Raw genomic sequence first — 9,646 nt, 5'->3', positions numbered from 1 at the left:
AACACATTACTTTTAATACATTTTTTAATTAAAATTTATTAAAAATCACAAAATTTAGAGAAAATATTAATAAGTGGAGTGTGGGACTCACTAACTTTTATATTTTTCAATAAATTTTAACTAATTAAAAAAAGTGTATTTAAAAAATGTTTTAAAAAATATATTTCTAGCATTTATAAGAAAAAAAGAAAAAACTAATTAAACATCATTATATTTTTGTATTAAACTTATTTTATATTGATAATACTATATTGACTGTATACTATTGAGACAAATAGGGTGTCAATGCGACGAGATAAAAATAGCAGCTCCTGCCACCTGTCCTATTTAATTTGGATATCTATTTAATGGATGTTTATGAATTTTTTTTATATATTTATGGATAATATTATAAAATTATTAAAATATTAACGGTAATTAATTCTATCTCACAAATAATTAATAATATAATTATTGAGAATTTTTTCTCACAAGTTGTAAGATGTTATTTTCGAACAAAATAAATGTAAGCCTTTTTTTTTTTGTAAAAATCATATTTTGTAAATTTTTAAAACTTTTTTTATGTTATTCTCCTTGATCTCTATCTATTTGTCAACCCTAGTGCTTCTACAGTTCTATAATGGTTTTGCTTTTGACCCATGGAACATGGGCCTAAATTTTTTTAGGCAGATGATAAACACACCTCCACTCTCGTATAAGCACACCCCCTTTTTTTAAAAAAAATATATAAAATGTCTAAATTACCCTTAAAAAAATAAAATTCCTAAATTTACACCTCTTTTCCCGCACCCCCCTTCCCCGTGCCCCACACCCCACCTAACCCAAACCCATTTCAATTCTCGCACCCCCATTTTTTTTAATCGTTGTTATATACGTGGTTTCTGATCTGGGATTGATTCAATTTGGGGGTTTCTGGGTTTGTGATTGAAATGGTCTATTTCCATAGCTCAATCTCTCTCTGCAACTCCTCCGTTGACCAACCCATGGCGATTTCGACTCGAAATCGAGGCACCGGAAAACCCCCAATTCCCTCCAGGCTCCGCCGGCACAGCATATCCTTAAGAAGTTTCAGCAGCACGCACCTTCCACCCCGGGTGGACAGCTTAACCCCTGTTATCATGAGAAACCGCGTTCCCACCAATCATGGTAAGATGTGACGTTCTGGACCGGGCATGAGAGGATGCGGCAAAGGCATGTAGCGGCATACGTAGGGAATGGAAGCACCTTAGTCGGGGGATAAGAGTCCCGTCCCTTACCGCCTAACCGAAGATGAATGGGGGTGCTACGAGCCTCGCTTTCCATGCTGTTTTCCTAGTTCGTTCGCTTCCATGCCATTTCCATCCGCAATTATTAATAGTTTCAGTTTGATCTCGTTCCGCAAGAGGCGTGCAAACAGGTTTGCGCATGCTGAAGGTTCGGGCGCAACCCTTCTCTACCGCATTTATGGCCCAAAGCCAATACAAAGGATTTCGGTTCCATCTTGCTCGAATCTTACTGTACCCCCTCCCGATCAGTGGTGGCCGACGTTGTGATTTTCGTGGCAGTCATCACGGCGTTCGGATTCCTATTGTTCCCCTACGCCCAATTTGTGGCCAGTGAGAGTGTCAAAATTGGTGTTGTGGTTGTGAATTTGATCAAAGAAGAGGTTTCTGTGAATTTGGGGTGCGAGGAAGGGGGGTGTGGAGTGTCGGGAAGGGGGATGCGAGGTACCGGCGGTGTGGGAAAAGAGGGTGTAAATTTAGGAATTTTATTTTTTTTAAAGGTAATTTAGATATTATATATATATTTTTTAAAAAAGGAGGTGTGCTTATACTAGGGTGGAGGTGTGTTTATCATCTGCCATTTTTTTATTTTAGAGAGGGGATGGGCGGGTATGAAGAGGCCCATGTTATTCATGCATCTGTTTTTGCTCTTTACACATTCACTTATTGTTTTCTTCTTCTTCTTCTTTTTTTTTGGCTTTTCTATATTCTCAAAATATTTCTCTTTTTTTTCAATTTTTTGCATATTTAAAATAACTATTTTTTTTTAATGTAACTGTACTAAAATATTACGAAAACTAGTTTCCGTAATATAAAAATTTACATTATAAAAACTAGTATAAAGTGGTATATTTGTCTAAAGAAAAAATTACAAAAGAAGACAGTGAAAAGAGGAGAAAGGGATGTATAAACACATCTCCCGTAACAAAACCTATTCTTTAACGTAATTTGAGTCTCTTCACTCATGGGCCTGTTGTTTAAGTTGTGCAGAATGAAGGCCCCATTAGGGATAAAAATACGTTTAAGTTGTTTGTTGGAGACTTATGACTTCACATTAAATTTAGGTTAGATTAAATTTTATTAAATAAGTCATATTAAGTCTTTTTTAAGAAAAATAAATATTTTATTAAAGAATTTAGATAAAGATCAAACTAAAAAGAAAGTTTATTAAACTTAACAGGTTGTCTTATTATTATTTAATAATAACATCAGTAAGTTATTGGTCCGATTAGTACTAATTTTGATTTCTTTAAATAAAGTATTAGATTCAAGTTTTGTATATAAAAAAAATGTAATTAGGAAGAAAAACTTCTTAAAAATGACTGATCAAATTTTTTAACAAAGATTAATTATCGATAAATACTTTTGTATCAATAACATAATTAAAAATTAATAACAATTACAAAAATAATATGTAAGCTTATAATATTATTGAAATTATATATTATTATTCAAATATTATTGTAATTATTGTAGTTGTAATTTATATGAATAATTAAAAAATAAAAAAGACAAAAGCCATACGTTTAAACAAGACAAACTCACTCGTTATAAAGCCTAGCTATTTTCCTCCTTTAAACTCCGTTAATTTTCGGACAACACCATATTTATTTGAGACGTTGAAAAGAAAAGTTTTTTTTTTTTCTAGAAAATTATACATGATTATATATCTGTGTTTTTTTTTTGTTTTTTGTTTTCCTAATTTTCACTAGCACCAAACAGTAAACACAATTATATATAGTCGTACATCCGGGGGATTGGGGTGGAATCAAATATGTCTTGGACCCAACATATATTCTTATAATCATATCCTCAAACTTGAAGATCAGAAGGCATATCCAACCAACTAAACCACTATATATCCCATCAAATTTGAGTCACTCAACCAATGATTTTGGTTCAATTTGTTTCTATTAATATGCTAAGACTTTGTATACTATGATCTCTTCACTTAAATCTCAATTGGAGCAAGCTATGGCAAGAAGAAGCCAATTACATTTGGGGTTCATTGTAGTTCAAAATATAGATGGTGCAAGACATGGTAAGAGATGGAGATTATCATGTCCACCCTAATCTTAAAACAATCATAAAGCACAATTACCCACAGGGTCCTCAATAATGCACTGCAAGCCATGCAAACACACATAACATTTAAAGTACTATTTCAATATATTAAAACATGGTTATGTCATGGCCAAAATGACATGGTGTATGTTTAGATGTCAATTAGAGTTTAAAATAAGTATTTTTGTTTCCAAAACAACAATTCCTCCCAAACATAGCTAGCCATGGTCATAGGACAAGAAGAAGATGAAAGTAAAATTCGTGCATATAATTCAAGAGTGAGATGCCCAAAAAGGTGGTCTAGAGAAGTTGAGACAAATAGGAAAAGAGATAGGGCAATTAAGGGAGCACTAGTACTAGCATTGGCAAGAAGAGGGGTAACACATGGAAGCACAAAAGAGGGGTTGAAGGGGGGCTACCCCAAAGGCTGTTTTATTTTCCAAACATGTCTTGACGTAAGCCAAAAGGAAAGTATGGTAACTTTCCAAGTCCTTAACTCCTTTTGGATCACGTAAATTTCCTCCTTGTACGTGCTTTACTTCTAATCTTCTATCATGTGTTTCGGTAGCTAAGTGACAAGACAATATGGACAAGAGTTCACTTAATTATTTTAATTTCTTATTTATAGGGGCAACAATTAAGTTGCTATATATCAACGCCTAGAATTATGCTTGAGAAAAAACCTTGAACAACACAACACATGTACATATCGCTATTAAGCCAAAGTTATGGCACGAATATTTTCTAACCATCAAATCAACCCTTAATTAGGAATAGCTAGATTCAACAACTTTATGTGTTTTTTTTTGGGGTACGGAAACATTTATATTTATATTTCTAAAGAAAACTCACAAAAACAGGTATATATGATTAAAAATATGTTTAGTTTGTATTAATATTTCTGAAAATTCAGATGACAAAGAAAAAGGTGTGAATGAGAGGAAAATTTAAAAATTGAAATATTATCAACTAATCACAAATTATGTTAGAAATGATTTTTAAAATTAATTAATATTAAAACCAACAAAGTGATCATATTATCATATACAATCTCTTATTGATTAATAATGTAAAAACTCTTTATATTGTGGATATGCATACTATTTTTTTCAAATAAATTTCATTTTTTAATAAAATACAACACTTTCATTTCTTATCAAGAATAAAATAAAATACAAAATATTGTTTTATTTAAAAATAAATAATGCTAAATCAATAATATTTTATTTTAAATTTGTACCAAACAAGATTAAGAGTCTATATATTTGTTAAAAAAAATTCTTATATAAGCAATTTTTTATGTCTGTTCAAGCTTTTTTTTTAAATAAGCAATATTTTTTTTCCGAAACAATTCTTATCTACTTTTTAAATATATTTTTTTTTTAAAAAAAATTGTTTAAAAACACTTCTTTTTAAATTTAAATAAACAAACCCTAAGTCTAATAGATGATACTAGTATCTCATAAGGTGACTAACTAATTAATGTTTAAATATGTTAGAAGAGGTATCTAGATTTAGTATCGATCTTACAATGTTTTATGTAAGATATTGGTAGAAAGTTTTGTCAAATATGTATATGTGACAGGATAATATTATATTCTTTTTTTCTCATTGAAATTTTGTCAAATTATTTTACTTTTAAATTTATAAAAATACATAATTATAGTATTTTAAATGATTATAATGAGTATATATTTTAATTTAAATTAATTAATGTAACTATAATTAATATATTTTAATTAATATAATTAAAATATTTTAAACAATGATCAATATACTTTTGATTATATATAATCAATTCCTGTATAGTTTAAAAAACTACAAATTATTTGTATGTTTGTATTCTTTTTTTTTTTTTTTTAGTAAGAGGGCTAAAAAGTACAAATTACAATCCTTTAATAAAAGAAGCAGACCTATATCTACAATAATATAATTTGAATAGAATCAGGAGGAGAGTAAAAAATTAGTATGTTTGTATTTTACTTTTAATTTATAATTAACAGTGATTTTGTCTTCAGATATTGCACTTTTTACTTTTAAAATCCAATTACTGTTAGCATTTTAGATCATATATATTTTCATGAACTTTATTTATATATATTTTTTAATTTTTTATAGTTTAAAATATAATTCTTTATTTAAATTTTTTTTCCCTTAAGTTTTATAGTTTCATAAATTTTAATTTATAATTTTTTAAGTAATAGACAACAAGAATTAAAAATAAAATAATAACTAAAATAAAATATTTTTAACTATAAGAATTAAAATGTTAAATTTAAGACTATAGAAACGAAAACATAAACAAACCTTACTATTATAATCTTTGCAATGTCATTCTTCTTTATTATGCATGTCTTCCGATTCGGATTCAGTTGCAAGTACTAATGTTGAAAACGATCTTAAGATATGAAGATTGCATATCAAAATTCGACTTTGAATACTTCCAAACTTCACACAACCTCTAATGTTGCTTACATTAATTTATATTTCTTTTGTAAAAAAACCTTATACTCAAAATATTTCAAAGAAAATAGTTAGTTAAATGTGTTAATTAAACAAATCAATTTTTATACTAAACATAAACTTCTATTTTAGATGATGGTGTTTTCAAAGATTTTTTTTTTCAATGGGAGTATTTTTAAGAATTTTTAAAACTTTTTTACCTATTTTTATTTTTATTTATCATAATTATTTATGAATTAAATTTTAATATTTTAAAATAAATTACTAATAAATAAAAATAACATTATGCTACAATATAACCTATTTACCATGAAAAATTAAAATATAATTTATCTATTTAAAAATATCTATTTATATTAATTTTAAATATAATTTACATATTCAAAGATAATACTTATTTATATATAATTATTATAAATTTTAGTTAATTAAATTAAATATTTAATCTGTACATTACACATGCTAAAATATTAGTTAATACTTTTAATTTCATAAATATAATAGAAGAATTCCTATTTAAAATTTAACAATTATGTGATAAACTTTTATTCTACATGTTTCCAATAATAATTTTTTTTATATGCACTATGAATGAAAAATGTCATTATATTTATCTTGACTTTTTTAAAATTAATTCCTTTTAGACATGAACAATTAATTAATTACTTTACAAAATAATTTTAATTCAGTCTTAGTTATATTTAATAAAATTTCCTTAAGGATATACATCATATGTATGATATCTCCACTGGCTATGTTGTCTTTTATATTTCTATAAATAATTTGTCACATTTTATGCTAATATTATAAGTATATACAATAAAAAATAAATCAATAAAATATAAAAATAAAATAAAATATTATTTATTTATTCAAGAGATGACCCATCGTAACTTTCAAAGAAGAGGGGTAAAAATAGAAAATCAATGAAGTGTTATAATCCACTCTATTAAAAGGTTAAAAAAGAAGAAGAAGAAATCCACCCTATTAAATGCATCTCAAGGGTCCGGTTGTTAATGTATAATCAGCTAAATCTCAATCCATTTGTTGTTTTTGTTCTATCTCAGAGACATGTTACACTAACCTATTTCAATCATGTTCTGGATTTATATATGAACCATGCACCGAATCTCCAATCTTGTTTCTAAAAGATTTCACATAATTGAGAATCTCGTTATTCTTGGGTTGTTATGTATATGTCCAAATTTCAGTTAAGTCTGCCAAAAGAGTAATATCACCTATTCATATTCTAATTATGAGAAACAAAGTAACAGCATATCTATACAGAAGGTCGATCTTTTGATTAGGTATGTGTCCTTATTTTAACATTCAATGCATCTCTACTGTCCGTATTGTGAAGCCGAGCTCTGAGCTCGGCATCACAACGTAAGATGACCTCGGGCGCGCGCTACGCGATGTCAGCTCGGCATTTAAGTAGATCATAACTGATCTCAAGGGACCTCGCTCCAGGCGAGATCCATTATCTGATCTTATCATATCTTATCTCAGGCCCAAGGCCCAAAACAACCCTAATTCACACTAAGGTACATGCATTACTTATACGAGACTCATACTCCTACAAACACTAACTTTAGCATCGGAGTCTCTTTTGCAGGTACCACCCCCATATTGGAGCATCGAGCGTACCAGTGGAGGAGGCTCACCGATCTTACCTAGCGGATCAGCTCTACAGCAGATTTCCGGTAAGAACATTTGGCACCCACCGTGGGGCCGATTAAGACACCTCTTATCGGTCACGCTTATGGTTTGCACCAGAAGCCATAGCTGATGTGCGACAGATGACGCAAATCATACAACTACCATGGATAGTGAAGCGACATTAAGGAGGCTGATCGATCAGGTCGAACAGATGCGGCAGCAACACGCTGCCGATCTATAAAACATGCGTGCCCAGCACGACACTGACCTAGCGGCAATGCATACCGCTAATGAAGCCGACCTAGCAGCGCTACGCGCTGAGAACGAGCGTATTCGCTCCCAACTCCCTCGATGCCACTCCGATCATCCTCCTCATGTGAGCAGCCACCACGAGGAAGAAGAACATTCAGTCTCTCAACCTCGAGCTGCGACCAAGGCACCAACTCAACGACCTGCCACGCATCGTTCTCATGCACCGACGCACAAGTCAGCCCATGAAGTCAGCAAGGCCCCCACTCATGTCCCAGGGGATCAGGCAACCTTCCGCCGCCACCCGTTTGTGGATGGCATCATGGAGACACCACTCCTTCATGGGTGAAAGCCTCTCCACCTCGATCGCTATGATGGCACGACGGACCCGGATGAGCACATCGACCTGTACACGACGCAGGTAAACCTCTACACTAACAATGACGCTATCTTGTGTAGGGTGTTCCCGACCTCACTTAAGGGGGTCGCGCTCAACTGGTAGGCCAACTGCCTGCCGAGTCCATTGACAGCTTCGGCACCCTAGTCAGGAGGTTCACCGCGCAATATGCGACGAGCCGACCTCACCATGTCACTGCAGCCACCCTGGCCAGTCTCAAGAAAAACGACGACGAATCACTCCGAGCGATGGAACGGTTCGCCGCCACTTCAATTAAGATCAGGAACCTGAATCCCGAGGTCGCCCTACATGCCATGCTCATGGCATTCAAGCCCGGGCCATTCGTCGACAGCCTGTGTCGTGAGTCTCCCCGCGACATGGACGAGCTTCGCGCCCGCGCTGCAGGCTACATCCAGATGGAGGAACACTCCGCCTTCCGTGACCAGGTTCGCGAAAAAGGACCCGCAAAGCTAGAATAGGGGCACAACGACAAAATCAAAGTCAACAACGATAGCCAGTTCAAGAAGTCGGCCAGGGCAAACAGAGGGGGGAGATATGACTCCTACACTCCCCTGAACGCACCCAGAGTCCACATCCTGGAAGAAGCCAGCAACAACAACCTACTCGCCCTTCCACCACCAGGTCACACTCCCAACAGCGCCGACAAATCCAAGCACTGTCGGTACCACAGGAACCACGATCATACCACGGAGGAGTGTCGCACGCTCCGAGACCGTATCGAAGAGCTCGTCCAGGCAGGTCACCTCGGCCAGTACATCCAGCGACAGCAGGGTCACCGAGGGGGCTATGGTGGCCGGGGGCGAGGCAGAGGCCGAGGTTCGGGAGCTCGCACGGATCAACCCTCTGGCTCCCAACAAAATGCCGGCGGCGCAGTGCAAGCCGAGATAAGCCAGGAGACAGGGACAGCCCCCTTACGGGGAGTGATTAACACAATCGCAGGTGGTTTCGCTGGGGGAGGCGCCAGCAGCTCGGCCCGGAAGAGGCACCTACGAAACATCAATTGCATCCACTCTACCACCTCGGCCTCACACCAAAGCTCACCGCCGATCTCTTTCTCTGACGAGGACTACGCGGGTGTCAGCCCTAACCAAGATGATCCCATGGTTATCGTCGTGGAAGTCGCCAACTGGGAGGTATAGAAGACACTCATTGACCAAGGAAGTTCGGCCGACGTCCTGTACTGGCCGACGTTCCTCAGGCTAGAAGTCCCCCATTCTCTCATCCAACCTCACACGGAGCCCCTAGTCGGTTTCACAGGAGAGCGAGTTCACACTCGCGGGTATGTAGACCTACTGACAACTTTCGGAGTACCTCCAGATACAAGGAGAATCATGGTTCGATACCTCCTCGTGGAGGCCAACACCTCCTACAACATCATCATCGGGAGGCCAACCCTGAATCAGCTCGGAGCGATGGTATCCACTCCACACCTCACCATGAAGTTCCCAGGGAATGACGGAAAAATCATCTCCGTCAAAGCAAATCAGAAGATAGCTCGGCAGTGTTACGCCGAGAGTCTGAAGATCTCCTC

Source organism: Cajanus cajan, chromosome 9, assembly GCF_000230855.2.
Source record: "Cajanus cajan strain Asha chromosome 9, NIPB_CcT2T_4, whole genome shotgun sequence".
In the NCBI taxonomy this organism is placed as follows: domain Eukaryota; kingdom Viridiplantae; phylum Streptophyta; class Magnoliopsida; order Fabales; family Fabaceae; genus Cajanus; species Cajanus cajan.
Note: the sequence above shows the minus strand (reverse complement) of the source record.